Genomic DNA, 21,126 nt, shown 5'->3' with positions numbered 1-21,126 from the left:
AATATCTAGGTTTTTGAACATTAAGTAAGATGCCTATCACAATAGATGGTTGGGGGTGGAAGCAGGGCCCGGCCTGGCATTGTGCTGCCCCCACCCATGCGTGCTGCTCCCACCTCCCCTCCTCCTTGCCATCCATTGTCCAAGTCCATGTCCCAGCTCCCTCACTACAGCCATGTGTGGTTGTTTTTCTGCCACTGGCCTTCCTGTCTTCTGTGAACAGTTAGCTTGATGCCCCATTCATGTCCTCCCTATCCTCTGTTGTCTGAATCCATGCACTAGCCTCCTCCCTCCTGCCATGCATGGTCTGATGTGCTTAACAACTAACAAGAGATTCTCAGTCTATTAAAATTAAACAGATACCTGCTGAGACGGGTAAAAGAGAAGTGAAACTTAGATAAACCCCTGAGAGGTCAGATAGTTAGTTCACAAATCGGTAAGATAATAGAGTCCATCAGCCCACCCATTAATGGCGGAGCCTCGTCATCTGGACCTAAAGGAGACCAGGAACCGGCCCAAGTATTGAGCCGACAGGCCCTGCTGGGAACCTGGCCCTGATGCTCCTGAGGAAACTCTTGACCAGATGTATGCTCTAACTATATGAACTCAAAAAAGATGCAAATGTGTATGAAAGTGCAGTGCTCTAGTGCAAGTGCTGATTAAAAATGACTACTGGGGCAAAAACCTATGTTTATTATGTATACGTCCAAGTGTCATGTCTAAAATCACCTAATAGTCTCAAAAATTATATAAAGACTAATTCCTAATCAAATATATACAATTGTGGTCGACATGTTTCAGCCGGATGGGTCACTCAACCCGGCTTTCTTCAGGACCTCAAAAATAAGGAATCAACAGAGAATAGCTACTGCAAAATAAGCGCAATTCGTGCAAGTGTGTACATAAGACAATACTTATGAAAAATAATAATACTGGCCCGACCAGTCTGTGGCAATAGCCACCCTACCAGATAACCGGACCTAGTGTTAAGAAGGTGGGCATCACCTCTTCTTTCCTGGAAAAATAATAAGAATCAAACTATCACAACCTTGTTAATTGCAAAGAAGGACTGCAAAGATCACTAACTCACAAATACACTGTCCCAGAAAAGTACCTGTTAATTAATGCCATTTACACACTAAAATATAAGGAAAACCCCATCAAAGTGGTTACAATTCATCCAATACTCGACAGTATTCACATGCCAGTTAACACTGCCTTGCTTCAATATGTCGATGATCTGCTGATCACCGCTAGAAGCGAACCTGAATGTGAAAAAGCATCACTGACAGTTTTACAATTTCTAGCTGAAAAGGGTCACAAGGTGTCCCCTTCTAAGCTGCAATTCTGTGTCCAGCGAGTTATTTACCTTGGTCACTCGCTGTCCAAGGAGGGAAGGCAGCTTACACCAGACCGCATTCAGTTAATAGCTAACATGCCAATACCCAAGACACAAAAGGAGGTGCGGGCTTTCATAGGCCTCACTTCATATTGTAGGCAGTGGATCCCTCAGTATGCATTTCTAGCAAAACCACTCATTCAGTTGACAACACAGGAGGCAGCCACATCGACTGTTCTCCCTTGGACTCAGGAACATACACAAGCTTTTGAAAGCTTAAAGAAAGCTTTATGTCAAGCACCTGTTTTAGCAACACCATGTTACAGTAAACAGTTTACACTCTTTATTACAGAACGCGAAGGTACTGCCTTGTCAGTACTCACACAGGAACAAGCAGGAGCACACAAACCATGTGCTTATTTTTCTAGTACATTAGATCCCGTAGCTCAGGCTCTGCCTGCGTGTCTGAAATCAGTGGCAGCGACCGCTTTAGCAATAAGACAAAGCGATGCCATAGTGTTAGGACATCCATTGACAGTACAAGTACCACATGCAGTGGAGGTTCTTGTGAATCGAACGCAAACACAACATCTGACTATAGCAAGACTTACAGGGTATGAACTAACATTGTTTCAGCCACATATAGAAATCAGACGTTGTAACACATTGAATCCTGCCACACTTTTGCCTATAAATGGAACAGACCCACTAGCACATGATTGTATTGAAGTTATTACAATAACGACGAAACCCAGACAAGATTTAACCGATGTCCCGTTGTCAGACCCAGACCTGACGTTGTATGTAGATGGGTCATGTATGAGAAAAGGTACAGGAGAGTTAGTGGCCGCTTACGCAGTCACAACAGATACTGAAATCATTGAAACAAATTGCATAAATACCTTGTCCGCTCAAGCAGCAGAGCTCGTCGCTCTGACACAAGCCTGTATTCAAGCCACAAATAAAAAAGTCAACATATACACTGATTCACGTTATGCATTCGGAGTCGTACATGACTTCGGCGTGCTGTGGCGAGAGAGAGGTTATTTAACTTCTCACGGTGCCCACATTCAGCACGGACCCCTCATTCACGCCTTATTAGATGCAATACATTTACCCATTGCAATATCGATTATGAAATGCAAAGCACATACGAAAGTTACTGATATCATTTCTCAAGGCAATGATTTAGCTGACAGAACAGCTAAACAGACTGCCCAAACTCAAACATCCGACATGACAAAGACAATAGTCCCGACGCCAACACATTGTATGACGGTTAAAGATCCTACTCTTGATGTAATTGATATACAGACACATGCTACATCAGAAGAAATAAAGAAATGGACTGAATTAGGAGGGATCCAAACGGATCAAGGATGGTTGATGAAGGAAAAGTCTGTGTGGTTCCTTCCTGATTCAATGGTCCAAGTCATTATTAACACTATCCACAGTCCAGCGCATCTAGGAGAGAAAGCTATGCTAGACAGCATTCAACATATTTGGTTCAACAAGCATTTACGAGCAGCAGCGAAACAAAAAGTTCGTACCTGTATGATCTGTTGTCAGTTCAACCCAGGAAAAAGCGTTCCCGTAGAACAAGGTGGATTTCATCCTCCTGATCACCCTTTTGAAGTCCTCCAGATGGATTATATCCAGATGGAACGATGCAGAGGATTCAAATATGTTCTCGTAGTTGTGTGTGCTCTTTCCCGTTGGACGGAGGCATACCCGGTTTCAGATTACACTGCCCCGACTACTGCCAAACAGTTGGTTCGAGAATTCTTCCCACGATACGGTTTACCACGTGTTGTTCACTCAGATAACGGCCAGCCGTTCTCATCCGAATTAATGAAACATGTTTCACTTTTGTTAGGTTATCAGTGGAAATTCCACTGTGTCCGACACCCTGAGGCAGCAGGTCTCGTAGAAAGACATAATCAGACCCTGAAAATTAGATTGTCCAAAATATGCAGGGAGAAAGGTGTCGACTGGGTAGTAGCACTACCAGTTGCACTCTTTTACACGAGAATGGTAGCACACTCTCGAACAGGGCTATCCCCGTATGAAGTGATCTTCGGCAGACCACCAAATATGTGGGGGACGCCTATGCCACGAAAAATAACTGATATTGACTGTAATATGCTGACAGATTACTTGGCTTCCTTGATGGCTGCACTACAATCTTGTCGTTCACAGGTAGCCGCAGCTTTTCCTGACAACACTGAGGTGAAACCCCATGACGTGGTTCCGGGAGACCTGGTCCTCGTGAGGAACTTTGATCGAAAGACTCAGCTGGAACCTAGGTGGCGGTCACCTCAGCTGGTGTTGCTCACAACAAGAACAGCCGTGAAGATCGAAGGCAGAAAAGGATGGATTCATTCAAGTCATATCAAGAAATTTCATGGACTGAAATCAGATGTGAATAGCACACCTTGTGTGTCTTCACCCATTGACTCAAAACTTCCTTTTGTGGAAAAAAGTGACTCCGAACTTTATAAATTAAAGCTCAGGCCCAATCAGTCGAGCAATTTGATTGTTTAAGTCCTCTCCAAGGTGAAGCGGTTGAATTGTCTCTGACATGTATCCCTTGGACCTGAACAGAGAAAGCACCCGAAAAATGTTGAAACGACAGGCGTACTGTAAATCTCTGCGTAGTCATTGTATAGTGACGTTATTAATTTTGTTTTTCTTGAGTCTTTTAATAATTACTGCAAGTATATTGTTGCACATATATTATCCTATTTCTAGACATGTTTACAATGTTACTGCTGAACATTCTTTTAGTGAATTACCTCCGCTTGAGTTGTCTTATAGATTTGCGCTGCGCAATAACACTTTTATTCGTATGTTACATCATTCCCATCAGGTTAGCAATGCTACAGACTGCTGGGTCTGTGGCCGACTCCCCCCCTATCAGAACTATAAGGGAGTTTTGCCCCTCTTTCTCTATCCGTTCACACACAATGGCTCCTGTGGAGCATGGTTTAGTTTGATTAATTCCCTAGATTCGAATTCCGCAGTTTATCAAGACAACTGGGTATGGGGAAACCTGAACTTAGTTTTACTTAAGGTCTGCTACCCCAACAAGGAGGGACTTCCCCAGAGAACAGGAACTGATCTAGAAAATGAAGTGTATGGATTAGGTAATTTCACGCTTAACCTTATGATCCTAAATGTCGAATCCGAAGCTACTCCAATTTTGCCCGCTATGTCAATATTTCCAGTAAAAGGTGAATTATGTATAAGAAAGAATGGTTCCATACATATGGGCCATAGTAGATGCACCACTGTAGTAGAATTTAGTGATCAAGGCAAGTCTACATTTAGAGCTTCTCGCCATTCTTATTTCATATGTGGTCAGACGGCATATGTACGTTTGCCTCTAGATTGGGATGGTACTTGCTACATTGGATTCCTTTTGCCACCTGTTTTTTTAGCTCCTCCTGATTATCACAGAAATATTCATTTAGTAAATAATAGAGTAAGGAGAGATCTCCCAATAGTCGATTACACTGAAACAGCATGAGAAAAATACACAGATTTCAATAAAGGTTTCTTTCCCTATATAGGTACCGTTACTAATAGTAAGCTGATACGTAGATTGACTAGAACCCTTGAAGCAGTAGTGAACGAAACTATTTCCGCCTTAGGCAATTTAACAGAAGAGCAGTCTGCTATGCGGATTGTTGTGCTTCAAAATCGTCTTGTCCTTGACGTCATCCTGGCCGATAGGGGCGGAGCTTGTAGGGTCATCGGATCAAGCTGTTGCATATTCATACCAGAAAATTCGCCATCAGTATATAAGGCCATAACCCGCCTTCATAAGATTGTAAGCCAGATACACCAGAATCCAGGCACCTGGACTTGGTCCGGTTGGTTTTGGAGCGTGTTATCAGCCTGGGGATGGAGAGTTCTATCCTTCCTAGGTATTGGCCTTCTCATATTATTCAGTTGCTGCTTATGCCTGCAATGTGGACCAGCGATTTGTGGTCTGTGTGCCACATCGTGCATTCCACATCAAGATTTTCATTCAAGATCCCGGAAGAAGAAAGAAGAACAAATGATGCTATATGAACAGATCAATGGATTAATGAAGATTGATATCTCTTGACGGGCAAGTAGGGGACAAGGAGGGAATGTGGAAATATGGATTTTTCTGGTCAGTTATGTCCCCTATCTTGGACCCCAACGGTTCTATGTGCATGTTACAAGTACATGTATGTTCCCTCCAGTTCCAGTTATGAAGACGCAAATACATGTGCGTCCACCGTTAACATGTCCTCTGTTGATCCGCCATGAATGGGCCGGATATTCCATTCCTAAGTACGAAAGGCCACTGCCTTTATATGGTTCACTTATGTCATTTTTACAGTCCAGGCAAGTAGGCCCTGATTCTGTCATCGAACTCTTCTTGCTTTCTGTCTTTGAAGCTCCAGTCCGAGCCTGCATCTGTGACCATGAACTTTGTCTCATTCTCTGCGCGGCTCACGAAGCCTGACATCAGCTTGCTGCCTGCCAAGAACTGTATTTCACCTTCGAAAATTATCTGCTCCGTTCCCTGCCCAATGCATTCCTGTCTAATAGTTTAAGTAAACATTCTTCCAGCTACCGAGCAAAGGGCCCGGCTTCTCTGTCTTTATGCAAGTAATTCATAGCCCTGTTACTATGGAAGATTCCTGCCCTCGCATCTAGTGTAGACACTTAGACGCTTGTACACGCACTAACAGTCAGTATAGTCAGTATAGAATAAGATTCTACTCTAAGAGACCTCTCTTTTGATAACTTAGTTCTTTAAACATAGGATGTTAGATATGATTTGGGATTAGGTTGACTTGACCCCCCAGACTTCTTGTCTCCACATGTAGAGCTAAATGTCAAGTCCCCCTCACCCCCTAGTTGCACGTCAATCACACGTCATGCTGCTGCGCGCGCATCTATGCCAAGTATAATCTTATAGATCCACCTATATATGACATCATAACCAATTATGTTCCTTTTTACTCCTCATTACGCCCATTTTCGGTTACGCAGGTGAATCGTCATTTTCCTTATCAATTGTTACGCCTACCGCATCTATTTCATTGTAATGTATGTTCTATAAAAGTCATTTCTTGTCAATAATGTATGTACTTCACTTCCTGAACCTTCGTGGTGACGGAACTTGGAGCAACCGATTATAATCGATCATTGGAATAAAGCCCATTCCGAACCTCTAATACCACGGATTCTGCCTCTTATTTACTGAGCTATTTTTATTATGTTTCCGTATCAAATTAAGTCCCGGTAATTAAATTATTTACCACACGGTTCAAGGTCTTCATTACCCCGAAACATTTCCCAACCACTTTATGTACATGGTTATCATAAGAGAGTCTGGGATCAACCCAGATCCCCAGATTCTTAGCTGCTTTACAGGGAGTGGGTAGCGGTCCCAAGCATGATGGCCACCACTCCTTGGTCCAGCTCGCATCCCTTCCTCCAATTACCAGAACCTCCGTTTTTGAGCCATTAAGCTTCAGGCAGTGCTGGGTCATCCAGCCTGCCAGAGCCTGCATGCAGGTTTTAAAATTGTTAGCATCAATGGAGGGTGCTTGAGACAGGGAAAGGAGGAGTTGGGTATCGTCGGCATATGAGACTAATTCAATGCCGTACGATTCAACCACTTCCGCCAAGGGGGCCATGTAGAGATTGAACAGGGTGGGGCTCAGGGCGGAGCCCTGAGGTACCCCCATGTGGAAATATGGATTTTTCTGGTCAGTTATGTCCCCTATCTTGGACCCCAACGGTTCTATGTGCATGTTACAAGTACATGTATGTTCCCTCCAGTTCCAGTTATGAAGACGCAAATACATGTGCGTCTACCGTTAACATGTCCTCTGTTGATCCGCCATGAATGGGCCGGATATTCCATTCCTAAGTACGAAAGGCCACTGCCTTTATATGGTTCACTTATGTCATTTTTACAGTCCAGGCAAGTAGGCCCTGATTCTGTCATCGAACTCTTCTTGCTTTCTGTCTTTGAAGCTCCAGTCCGAGCCTGCATCTGTGACCATGAACTTTGTCTCATTCTCTGCGCGGCTCACGAAGCCTGACATCAGCTTGCTGCCTGCCAAGAACTGTATTTCACCTTCGAAAATTATCTGCTCCGTTCCCTGCCCAATGCATTCCTGTCTAATAGTTTAAGTAAACATTCTTCCAGCTACCGAGCAAAGGGCCCGGCTTCTCTGTCTTTATGCAAGTAATTCATAGCCCTGTTACTATGGAAGATTCCTGCCCTCGCATCTAGTGTAGACACTTAGACGCTTGTACACGCACTAACAGTCAGTATAGTCAGTATAGAATAAGATTCTACTCTAAGAGACCTCTCTTTTGATAACTTAGTTCTTTAAACATAGGATGTTAGATATGATTTGGGATTAGGTTGACTTGACCCCCCAGACTTCTTGTCTCCACATGTAGAGCTAAATGTCAAGTCCCCCTCACCCCCTAGTTGCACGTCAATCACACGTCATGCTGCTGCGCGCGCATCTATGCCAAGTATAATCTTATAGATCCACCTATATATGACATCATAACCAATTATGTTCCTTTTTACTCCTCATTACGCCCATTTTCGGTTACGCAGGTGAATCGTCATTTTCCTTATCAATTGTTACGCCTACCGCATCTATTTCATTGTAATGTATGTTCTATAAAAGTCATTTCTTGTCAATAATGTATGTACTTCACTTCCTGAACCTTTGTGGTGACGGAACTTGGAGCAACCGATTATAATCGATCATTGGAATAAAGCCCATTCCGAACCTCTAATACCACGGATTCTGCCTCTTATTTACTGAGCTATTTTTATTATGTTTCCGTATCAAATTAAGTCCCGGTAATTAAATTATTTACCACAGGAATGGCGCCCGAATAGGGACACTTTCTCATCTCACGCGCCGGCGGTGCGTTGCAGGCCCGGTCTCCTGCCACAGCTGGACGGACAATAACGCGTACCAGCAGGATTTCCTGTATCTCCCTCCGGTCAAGCGGGGGCGACTGAGGCTGCGATCAACACCCAGACGAGGCGGTGAGAAGTGCGAAGTATCCCGACCAGAGCCTAGCTGAGAGAGCAAGATCCGAGGTATACAGAGGCCCACCAGTTTCCGAAGTCCCAAGTCGAGTCCAGTGTCCGAAGCGTTCGAGTCGAGTCCAGTCCGGTTCAAGTTCAGTCCAGTTTCTGAGGCCTTCCGTTTCCGAGCTACCCGGTGAGTACCATTACTGGGGAGGCGTTCTGGCGTGCACATAAGTTGTGCCGGTCCAGACGGGTTTGGGTACACAAACTCGGTCTGCACTGTTTCAGCAGTGTATCTGTACTGTTTAGCAGTATATCAAGTATATAATTCAGAATGATTCAGTTAATGTCGAGTATTATGTTTAGTGTTTTAAGTTCTCCTTAGATCGTCATCATTATTGACTGTTCAGGTAAATGTTAAATGTTAAATGTTTTAAGTACGTTCTGCATATTGTGGTATGAATGACTGTTCATTATTGTGTTTATTGTATTAAGTTTGTTCAAAATCTAGTATCAGATCAGTTCTCATTAAGTTTGTTCAAAATCAAGTATCAGATCAGTTTTCAATATGCCGCTCTTTTCGAAATTAAGACAGATCACAACAAGAAAAGGGGTACTCGAAGAAGCTGTTCCTATTCCTCCTAGGGACACTCCAGGGTACTTCATGTATCATAAACATGGCTTAGACGCTATATTATTTCTTGATTTATGGGTAGACTACACTAAGGAATTACCAGAAAGTCAGAGGTGGCCCGTAGCGGGGACCTGGGATGCAGAGTGCATCGTGAAAGTAGAGGAAGAGTTATGGAAAAAGAAAGCTAGACAATCACAGAAGGACGCCATTGAATTATGGCGTAAAGAATCGTATAGACGCACAGAAAAAGCACGTAGACAGGAAGAGAAGAGTAAAGAGAATTCAAATAAAGTTCAAGAAAATCTGTTAATTGAAGAAGGTACACGAGTAAAATCAGAACAAGTGGACAGACAAAGACATGCCCTTATGAAGGGTATGTATCCCCTTCTGGCCGAGGGATTACCTAAGGCTACTGCGGGGATACCAAAAGACTTGCCACCCCCATTATTTCCAATAAAGGTACATTCTAAGGGGCATCCTAGAACCGCAGAAGATGTTTTTCTTTCCTCATATTTAGATGACGCAGCTCCCGAGTATGCTAATCCCGCCCCACATAGACCGCCTGCCAGGGAGGTTCAACGCCAAGATCCAGTACCCGTATCCCTACAGCAACAAGTTCTGACACAAGTTCCGGCAAGCACATCTGTTTCTGCATCTGTTCCTACAGCTACTTCTATAGCTGTATCCACACCTATAGTTGCTGTATCACGTTCAACGAATCCTTTCACACCCGATACTCTAGACGGGGCTACCGGAGGTGCTACCAATATCTTTTCTACGCCACCCAGAATAAATAAACTTACCTTTCAAGAGTCAGCACATTCACGTACCCCCAAACTCATAAACGCCCGTACGCTTAAGGAACTTCTTGTAGATTGTAGATATGACCCTGTGCCCGGCAAAGAGGACGAAATGATCATGGCATCATTACGTATCAGACGAGCCGCGGTGTATTTAGGGAAGCTACCAGGAATGACTGCGCATCTAGATAAAATATACCATTTTGTTCAAACAGGGCGAGATTCTGAATGTATTAACAGAGCTATGGAATATCAGAAAGTGGAGATACAGGGGGAACTGTTACGTTTCCTCATAAATTGTGTGATCAGAAATCAAGACCGACCGGGGGTAGACCCGGAAGCAATGCAGATTCTTACCAGATGGAGCCAGAATATATCAGAAGGGAGACATGATAAGCAAAACTGTATAATAGCCATGTGCCGAAAGATCCGTAAAGAAATAGAACGCCTACACGAAGAAAGATTAGCGGTAGACCAGTTCGAACAAAGCGAGGAAGAAGCATCAGGACTGCCCACAGGACAGTCAGAAACTATAGCCTATGTAGGTAGAAGAAGATCTTGTAATAGTACTAGATGTCTTACTGATCCGATACGTCCGATAGGTCTAGAAAATAACAGGAATTTTCAAACACCAATAATAAATATAAGGTCTAACGAGCATTCATTCCAAGCAGCTGATAAATTACTCCGAGAACGAAGGGGTTATCATTTTCTCGATTCTATGGATGAACAAGAATTAGTCAGGTCAGCTGTCCATTGGGTTGACAGTCCCGGGAAGTATAGTGATGATACAGTAGCACACACATTTTTGAATCTCACCCCAGATGAACAGCGTTTAGCTGGGATTTATATGATTCAACAACTTCTTATACTATATAAAAGCCAACATTCAGATCCGGGTCCCTTACCTGATATATTGACCGAATTACTCAAGAATAGATGGAGAGGTTCAGGTACTAAGTTAATTAAAGAGATACTAGAATCAAGAAAGCAGTACATTCTTTTTATATGCCCAGAACATGTCTAACTGCCCATCAAGGAAAGAACCACGTATTACATGGACAGACAGAATCCCTTACGAGAAGTGCACCCAATAAAGGGCGAGGACAATGAGTTTAAACGTGTATATGTATATACGCCCATATCGAAAATAGAATTGTTAGAAATGAAGAAAGTGGTACCCAGTCATGACAAAGACCCAGCGGGTTTCCACCGAGAAATTAAAGACATGTTACTCATGGGAGAGTATACCTATCCCGACATTATGACAATATTAAAGGTATTAATGCCTGCTGGCATTTATGAAAAACTCAAGGAAAAAGAGTGGGAGGTAGGAGACCAAAAGATAGATTGGACAGCATTAGAAAATGAAGAAAAGGCCCGAGGTCCAGGTTCGGGGCTTGGGGACAAAACTAAAGCACTGCCAGGTTTATTAGTCCAGGTACTGCCACGTTTATTAACTACGAAAAAGGAAGACTGGGGTGCAATTTCAGCCTGTAAACAAAAGCAAGATGAAGACACTAGTGATTTCTATGCCCGATTCGAAAAATGTTTTGGTATAAATAGTGGTATAAAAGCAAGTAGCGAGTCCTCCCACATCTGTTTGTGACAAAATTAGTTGAAAATTCCTTGCCCCAAGTGAAGAATAGAGTATTAAAATTCGAGAGTACCTGGCAAGGTAACACTCCATCACAAATGTTACAAATGTTACAGTATCATCACAATAGAATTAGAGAGGAACAAGATCATGAACAAAGACGCATGAAAGACACGAAAATGAAAATGCTAGTCTCCCAAACAGTTCCAGCTGAAGGACATAAAAAGGGTACGACACATTCTGGCGATTTAGCAGGACCTGTAAAAGGGACATGCAACTATTGTAAACAACTAGGTCATCATGTACACGATTGTCCAGTCCTGAAGCGTAATATCGCCACAGGTATCACAAAAGAAAGACCACGGCCACTTAGACAGGATCAGAATGAACAAGGAGCCTTGCAGCATGCACAGTCCATGCCAGCTCCACAACAGACTATACAGTTTGTGCCAGCTGCACCAGCGTTGCCTGTTGCTGCCACGCAAACCACGACACGACAACTGTACCAGACCGCACAGTATGACTATCCTGATTATCAACGATATGCATGAACCAGCCTAGAGAGGGAAGTTGACTTACCCCTTATCGAGATCCCTGTAGATCAAGAAGGACCTTATGTACATAGTGAATTATTAGGCCAAGACAGAAAATTTTTACTCGATACAGGGGCAAGTCGAACAACTATAAAACGTAGTGAAGTTCCAGGGGCACCCCTCTCAGGCTCACAGAATATTTCCCTTGGTTTTTCAGGAAAACCTATTGTTAATGAAGTGTCACAACCTCTTCCACTTACGATAGGACCTTTGACCCGAACTACAGATTTATTGCTTACTAAATCATGTCCAGAAAACCTGTTAGGAATAAAAACACTGAAGGCTCTAGGAGCTATAATATGTTGTTCTCCGGAAGGAGTAAGATTGTTTTTACGTGATTTTAAAGGTCATTATGTGTCTAGAGACATGGATCCCCGATTGCAGACTTTACCTACACATTTATGGGCACAAGGCCCTACTGATGTTGGTTGTATGAATATTACACCATATCGAGTCACACTAAAGGCAGGAGTGGTACTACCACGAATGCGACAATACAAGTTACCACCAGATGCTGTAGTGGCTTTACTGCAAATCATTGACGAACTCATTGCCCAAGGAGTGGTTGTAGAAACAGACTCCAATGTATGTAATTCACCGATAATTCCGATTCTCAAACGAACAGATCCGAAGGCCCCGCCAGTATATCGATTGGTTATAGATCTGCGCGAATTAAATAAGTGTATTGTGCCACAATTCCCTGTGGTCCCCGATATCTCATCATTACTGACAGCTATTGATTCCGAAGCAACATTCTTTACTGTAATTGATCTCAAAAATGCTTTTTTCAGCGTCCCAATAGATCCGGAAAGCCAATATTTGTTCGGATTTAGTTTAAATGGACGTAGCTTCAAATTCTCACGCGCACCTCAAGGATTTACAGAAAGCCCCAGCATCTATAGCCAAGCACTGAAACGAGAACTCGACAGTATTCACATGCCAGTTAACACTGCCTTGCTTCAATATGTCGATGATCTGCTGATCACCGCTAGAAGCGAACCTGAATGTGAAAAAGCATCACTGACAGTTTTACAATTTCTAGCTGAAAAGGGTCACAAGGTGTCCCCTTCTAAGCTGCAATTCTGTGTCCAGCGAGTTATTTACCTTGGTCACTCGCTGTCCAAGGAGGGAAGGCAGCTTACACCAGACCGCATTCAGTTAATAGCTAACATGCCAATACCCAAGACACAAAAGGAGGTGCGGGCTTTCATAGGCCTCACTTCATATTGTAGGCAGTGGATCCCTCAGTATGCATTTCTAGCAAAACCACTCATTCAGTTGACAACACAGGAGGCAGCCACATCGACTGTTCTCCCTTGGACTCAGGAACATACACAAGCTTTTGAAAGCTTAAAGAAAGCTTTATGTCAAGCACCTGTTTTAGCAACACCATGTTACAGTAAACAGTTTACACTCTTTATTACAGAACGCGAAGGTACTGCCTTGTCAGTACTCACACAGGAACAAGCAGGAGCACACAAACCATGTGCTTATTTTTCTAGTACATTAGATCCCGTAGCTCAGGCTCTGCCTGCGTGTCTGAAATCAGTGGCAGCGACCGCTTTAGCAATAAGACAAAGCGATGCCATAGTGTTAGGACATCCATTGACAGTACAAGTACCACATGCAGTGGAGGTTCTTGTGAATCGAACGCAAACACAACATCTGACTATAGCAAGACTTACAGGGTATGAACTAACATTGTTTCAGCCACATATAGAAATCAGACGTTGTAACACATTGAATCCTGCCACACTTTTGCCTATAAATGGAACAGACCCACTAGCACATGATTGTATTGAAGTTATTACAATAACGACGAAACCCAGACAAGATTTAACCGATGTCCCGTTGTCAGACCCAGACCTGACGTTGTATGTAGATGGGTCATGTATGAGAAAAGGTACAGGAGAGTTAGTGGCCCCTTACGCAGTCACAACAGATACTGAAATCATTGAAACAAATTGCATAAATACCTTGTCCGCTCAAGCAGCAGAGCTCGTCGCTCTGACACAAGCCTGTATTCAAGCCACAAATAAAAAAGTCAACATATACACTGATACACGTTATGCATTCGGAGTCGTACATGACTTCGGCGTGCTGTGGCGAGAGAGAGGTTATTTAACTTCTCACGGTGCCCACATTCAGCACGGACCCCTCATTCACGCCTTATTAGATGCAATACATTTACCCATTGCAATATCGATTATGAAATGCAAAGCACATACGAAAGTTACTGATATCATTTCTCAAGGCAATGATTTAGCTGACAGAACAGCTAAACAGACTGCCCAAACTCAAACATCCGACATGACAAAGACAATAGTCCCGACGCCAACACATTGTATGACGGTTAAAGATCCTACTCTTGATGTAATTGATATACAGACACATGCTACATCAGAAGAAATAAAGAAATGGACTGAATTAGGAGGGATCCAAACGGATCAAGGATGGTTGATGAAGGAAAAGTCTGTGTGGTTCCTTCCTGATTCAATGGTCCAAGTCATTATTAACACTATCCACAGTCCAGCGCATCTAGGAGAGAAAGCTATGCTAGACAGCATTCAACATATTTGGTTCAACAAGCATTTACGAGCAGCAGCGAAACAAAAAGTTCGTACCTGTATGATCTGTTGTCAGTTCAATCCAGGAAAAAGCGTTCCCGTAGAACAAGGTGGATTTCATCCTCCTGATCACCCTTTTGAAGTCCTCCAGATGGATTATATCCAGATGGAACGATGCAGAGGATTCAAATATGTTCTCGTAGTTGTGTGTGCTCTTTCCCGTTGGACGGAGGCATACCCGGTTTCAGATTACACTGCCCCGACTACTGCCAAACAGTTGGTTCGAGAATTCTTCCCACGATACGGTTTACCACGTGTTGTTCACTCAGATAACGGCCAGCCGTTCTCATCCGAATTAATGAAACATGTTTCACTTTTGTTAGGTTATCAGTGGAAATTCCACTGTGTCCGACACCCTGAGGCAGCAGGTCTCGTAGAAAGACATAATCAGACCCTGAAAATTAGATTGTCCAAAATATGCAGGGAGAAAGGTGTCGACTGGGTAGTAGCACTACCAGTTGCACTCTTTTACACGAGAATGGTAGCACACTCTCGAACAGGGCTATCCCCGTATGAAGTGATCTTCGGCAGACCACCAAATATGTGGGGGACGCCTATGCCACGAAAAATAACTGATATTGACTGTAATATGCTGACAGATTACTTGGCTTCCTTGATGGCTGCACTACAATCTTGTCGTTCACAGGTAGCCGCAGCTTTTCCTGACAACACTGAGGTGAAACCCCATGACGTGGTTCCGGGAGACCTGGTCCTCGTGAGGAACTTTGATCGAAAGACTCAGCTGGAACCTAGGTGGCGGTCACCTCAGCTGGTGTTGCTCACAACAAGAACAGCCGTGAAGATCGAAGGCAGAAAAGGATGGATTCATTCAAGTCATATCAAGAAATTTCATGGACTGAAATCAGATGTGAATAGCACACCTTGTGTGTCTTCACCCATTGACTCAAAACTTCCTTTTGTGGAAAAAAGTGACTCCGAACTTTATAAATTAAAGCTCAGGCCCAATCAGTCGAGCAATTTGATTGTTTAAGTCCTCTCCAAGGTGAAGCGGTTGAATTGTCTCTGACATGTATCCCTTGGACCTGAACAGAGAAAGCACCCGAAAAATGTTGAAACGACAGGCGTACTGTAAATCTCTGCGTAGTCATTGTATAGTGACGTTATTAATTTTGTTTTTCTTGAGTCTTTTAATAATTACTGCAAGTATATTGTTGCACATATATTATCCTATTTCTAGACATGTTTACAATGTTACTGCTGAACATTCTTTTAGTGAATTACCTCCGCTTGAGTTGTCTTATAGATTTGCGCTGCGCAATAACACTTTTATTCGTATGTTACATCATTCCCATCAGGTTAGCAATGCTACAGACTGCTGGGTCTGTGGCCGACTCCCCCCCTATCAGAACTATAAGGGAGTTTTGCCCCTCTTTCTCTATCCGTTCACACACAATGGCTCCTGTGGAGCATGGTTTAGTTTGATTAATTCCCTAGATTCGAATTCCGCAGTTTATCAAGACAACTGGGTATGGGGAAACCTGAACTTAGTTTTACTTAAGGTCTGCTACCCCAACAAGGAGGGACTTCCCCAGAGAACAGGAACTGATCTAGAAAATGAAGTGTATGGATTAGGTAATTTCACGCTTAACCTTATGATCCTAAATGTCGAATCCGAAGCTACTCCAATTTTGCCCGCTATGTCAATATTTCCAGTAAAAGGTGAATTATGTATAAGAAAGAATGGTTCCATACATATGGGCCATAGTAGATGCACCACTGTAGTAGAATTTAGTGATCAAGGCAAGTCTACATTTAGAGCTTCTCGCCATTCTTATTTCATATGTGGTCAGACGGCATATGTACGTTTGCCTCTAGATTGGGATGGTACTTGCTACATTGGATTCCTTTTGCCACCTGTTTTTTTAGCTCCTCCTGATTATCACAGAAATATTCATTTAGTAAATAATAGAGTAAGGAGAGATCTCCCAATAGTCGATTACACTGAAACAGCATGGGAAAAATACACAGATTTCAATAAAGGTTTCTTTCCCTATATAGGTACCGGTACTAATAGTAAGCTGATACGTAGATTGACTAGAACCCTTGAAGCAGTAGTGAACGAAACTATTTCCGCCTTAGGCAATTTAACAGAAGAGCAGTCTGCTATGCGGATTGTTGTGCTTCAAAATCGTCTTGTCCTTGACGTCATCCTGGCCGATAGGGGCGGAGCTTGTAGGGTCATCGGATCAAGCTGTTGCATATTCATACCAGAAAATTCGCCATCAGTATATAAGGCCATAACCCGCCTTCATAAGATTGTAAGCCAGATACACCAGAATCCAGGCACCTGGACTTGGTCCGGTTGGTTTTGGAGCGTGTTATCAGCCTGGGGATGGAGAGTTCTATCCTTCCTAGGTATTGGCCTTCTCATATTATTCAGTTGCTGCTTATGCCTGCAATGTGGACCAGCGATTTGTGGTCTGTGTGCCACATCGTGCATTCCACATCAAGATTTTCATTCAAGATCCCGGAAGAAGAAAGAAGAACAAATGATGCTATATGAACAGATCAATGGATTAATGAAGATTGATATCTCTTGACGGGCAAGTAGGGGACAAGGAGGGAATGTGGAAATATGGATTTTTCTGGTCAGTTATGTCCCCTATCTTGGACCCCAACGGTTCTATGTGCATGTTACAAGTACATGTATGTTCCCTCCAGTTCCAGTTATGAAGACGCAAATACATGTGCGTCCACCGTTAACATGTCCTCTGTTGATCCGCCATGAATGGGCCGGATATTCCATTCCTAAGTACGAAAGGCCACTGCCTTTATATGGTTCACTTATGTCATTTTTACAGTCCAGGCAAGTAGGCCCTGATTCTGTCATCGAACTCTTCTTGCTTTCTGTCTTTGAAGCTCCAGTCCGAGCCTGCATCTGTGACCATGAACTTTGTCTCATTCTCTGCGCGGCTCACGAAGCCTGACATCAGCTTGCTGCCTGCCAAGAACTGTATTTCACCTTCGAAAATTATCTGCTCCGTTCCCTGCCCAATGCATTCCTGTCTAATAGTTTAAGTAAACATTCTTCCAGCTACCGAGCAAAGGGCCCGGCTTCTCTGTCTTTATGCAAGTAATTCATAGCCCTGTTACTATGGAAGATTCCTGCCCTCGCATCTAGTGTAGACACTTAGACGCTTGTACACGCACTAACAGTCAGTATAGTCAGTATAGAATAAGATTCTACTCTAAGAGACCTCTCTTTTGATAACTTAGTTCTTTAAACATAGGATGTTAGATATGATTTGGGATTAGGTTGACTTGACCCCCCAGACTTCTTGTCTCCACATGTAGAGCTAAATGTCAAGTCCCCCTCACCCCCTAGTTGCACGTCAATCACACGTCATGCTGCTGCGCGCGCATCTATGCCAAGTATAATCTTATAGATCCACCTATATATGACATCATAACCAATTATGTTCCTTTTTACTCCTCATTACGCCCATTTTCGGTTACGCAGGTGAATCGTCATTTTCCTTATCAATTGTTACGCCTACCGCATCTATTTCATTGTAATGTATGTTCTATAAAAGTCATTTCTTGTCAATAATGTATGTACTTCACTTCCTGAACCTTCGTGGTGACGGAACTTGGAGCAACCGATTATAATCGATCATTGGAATAAAGCCCATTCCGAACCTCTAATACCACGGATTCTGCCTCTTATTTACTGAGCTATTTTTATTATGTTTCCGTATCAAATTAAGTCCCGGTAATTAAATTATTTACCACACGGTTCAAGGTCTTCATTACCCCGAAACATTTCCCAACCACTTTATGTACATGGTTATCATAAGAGAGTCTGGGATCAACCCAGATCCCCAGATTCTTAGCTGCTTTACAGGGAGTGGGTAGCGGTCCCAAGCATGATGGCCACCACTCCTTGGTCCAGCTCGCATCCCTTCCTCCAATTACCAGAACCTCCGTTTTTGAGCCATTAAGCTTCAGGCAGTGCTGGGTCATCCAGCCTGCCAGAGCCTGCATGCAGGTTTTAAAATTGTTAGCATCAATGGAGGGTGCTTGAGACAGGGAAAGGAGGAGTTGGGTATCGTCGGCATATGAGACTAATTCAATGCCGTACGATTCAACCACTTCCGCCAAGGGGGCCATGTAGAGATTGAACAGGGTGGGGCTCAGGGCGGAGCCCTGAGGTACCCCCTGTTCTAAAGCTATGCTATTCGAGCGATGCATGCCTCTCTGAACCTGGAAGCAGCGGTTGGTGAGAAAAGCTTTAAGCCAGCCCAGTGCTTCCTGGGTGACCCCGGCTTTGTTCAGACACTGCAGCAGGATGGAGTGTGCCACAGTGTCGAACGCGGCACTAAGGTCAAGCATAATCAAAGCCATAGTCTGGCCCTCATCCGCACCTGCACGTAGGGTTTCGGTCGCTCTCAGTTAACTATAACTGCTGAATTTCACTGGTTTTGTATGAGTGAAATCTGAGTCTAACTATAACGTCCCTGTAATCTTTGTTTTTTTCAGCAAATATCTAGGTTTTTGAACATTAAGTAAGATGCCTATCACAATAGATGGTTGGGGGTGGAAGCAGGGCCCGGCCTGGCATTGTGCTGCCCCCACCCATGCGTGCTGCTCCCACCTCCCCTCCTCCTTGCCATCCATTGTCCAAGTCCATGTCCCAGCTCCCTCACTACAGCCAAGTGTGGTTGTTTTTCTGCCACTGGCCTTCCTGTCTTCTGTGAACAGTTAGCTTGATGCCCCATTCATGTCCTCCCTATCCTCTGTTGTCTGAATCCATGCACTAGCCTCCTCCCTCCTGCCATGCATGGTCTGATGTGCTTAACAACTAACAAGAGATTCTCAGTCTATTAAAATTAAACAGATACCTGCTGAGACGGGTAAAAGAGAAGTGAAACTTAGATAAACCCCTGAGAGGTCAGATAGTTAGTTCACAAATCGGTAAGATAATAGAGTCCATCAGCCCACCCATTAATGGCGGAGCCTCGTCATCTGGACCTAAAGGAGACCAGGAACCGGCCCAAGTATTGAGCCGACAGGCCCTGCTGGGAACCTGGCCCTGATGCTCCTGAGGAAACTCTTGACCAGATGTATGCTCTAACTATATGAACTCAAAAAAGATGCAAATGTGTATGAAAGTGCAGTGCTCTAGTGCAAGTGCTGATTAAAAATGACTACTGGGGCAAAAACCTATGTTTATTATGTATACGTCCAAGTGTCATGTCTAAAATCACCTAATAGTCTCAAAAATTATATAAAGACTAATTCCTAATCAAATATATACAATTGTGGTCGACATGTTTCAGCCGAATGGGTCACTCGACCCGGCTTTCTTCAGGACCTCAAAAATAAGGAATCAACAGAGAATAGCTACTGCAAAATAAGCGCAATTCGTGCAAGTGTGTACATAAGACAATACTTATGAAAAATAATAATACTGGCCCGACCAGTCTGTGGCAATAGCCACCCTACCAGATAACCGGACCTAGTGTTAAGAAGGTGGGCATCACCTCTTCTTTCCTGGAAAAATAATAAGAATCAAACTATCACAACCTTGTTAATTGCAAAGAAGGACTGCAAAGATCACTAACTCACAAATACACTGTCCCAGAAAAGTACCTGTTAATTAATGCCATTTACACACTAAAATATAAGGAAAACCCCATCAAAGTGGTTACAATTCATCCAATACTGATCAAATTATACATATGTTGGACTTACCCAGCTTTGTGTGGGAGAACCGCCTCACCTCAACCGGCTAACTGCTCGGAGGAAGAGGCACCGCTCTGTTAGTGGATAGAGTAAAAACGGAAAAGTTGCCCAAGGCTACTGATCTGACTGCAAACTCTACCCATATATCAAACATTATCATTATCATAACCCTATGAAATCTTCAACCCAGAAAACACATAACCCCAAGTAAGGATGCTTTTGCAGGACATCACTGGAATGGAGCCTCAGTGATAAAAGGAAACTTAATACAGAATCAATTGCTGAATGATTCTAAAGACTGCAAAAATGCCAGGGCCAAAGGGAACCTTCTGTATAGATACCCTTATCCCTGGATAATGAAAATAGAGATGGAAAAGCGTAATAAACTGGACTGCTTGTAAACTACCAAAAACCTCCATCAGATGAACGAGTTAAGTATTGAAAACATGAAAGGGACTCTACAAATTGGCTAAAAGAGTTTACAGCATTCAAAAGGGCTTGTAGAACTTCAAAGAGCTTGCCTTACTTACCTATCCGTCGGTACCTCGGGCTGGACTGCGAGCAGTCTGAGAGGTGACGGTAGGCGGGAGGGGAGCTCTTTTTAAACCTGCCGTGATTGATGCCAAATAAACTGAATAGGTAACAGCTGTGGTTGTGAAGTTTGGCACTGGGCATGCGCCGCTATTGGGAGTAGTGCGCGTACCGAGACACTAATTTAGAGGCATGCGCAGAAAGAGTTCGAATCTTACTGCCGTGCCTGAGGAGCTCATTCGGCA

The 21,126-nt window shown here is 43.4% G+C and overlaps 1 protein-coding gene across 1 annotated transcript in view; it reads right to left on the bottom strand.

Moving 5' to 3' along the window:
• LOC146796253 (uncharacterized) overlaps nt 1-21,126 on the bottom strand; it is a 253,960-nt gene that overhangs the window by 9,513 nt on the left and 223,321 nt on the right. The gene's annotated exons all lie outside the window — the stretch shown is intronic.

Source organism: Triturus cristatus, chromosome 10, assembly GCF_964204655.1.
Source record: "Triturus cristatus chromosome 10, aTriCri1.1, whole genome shotgun sequence".
Lineage (NCBI taxonomy): Eukaryota > Metazoa > Chordata > Amphibia > Caudata > Salamandridae > Triturus > Triturus cristatus.
Note: the sequence above shows the minus strand (reverse complement) of the source record. Positions and strands in the feature narration are given on the sequence as shown.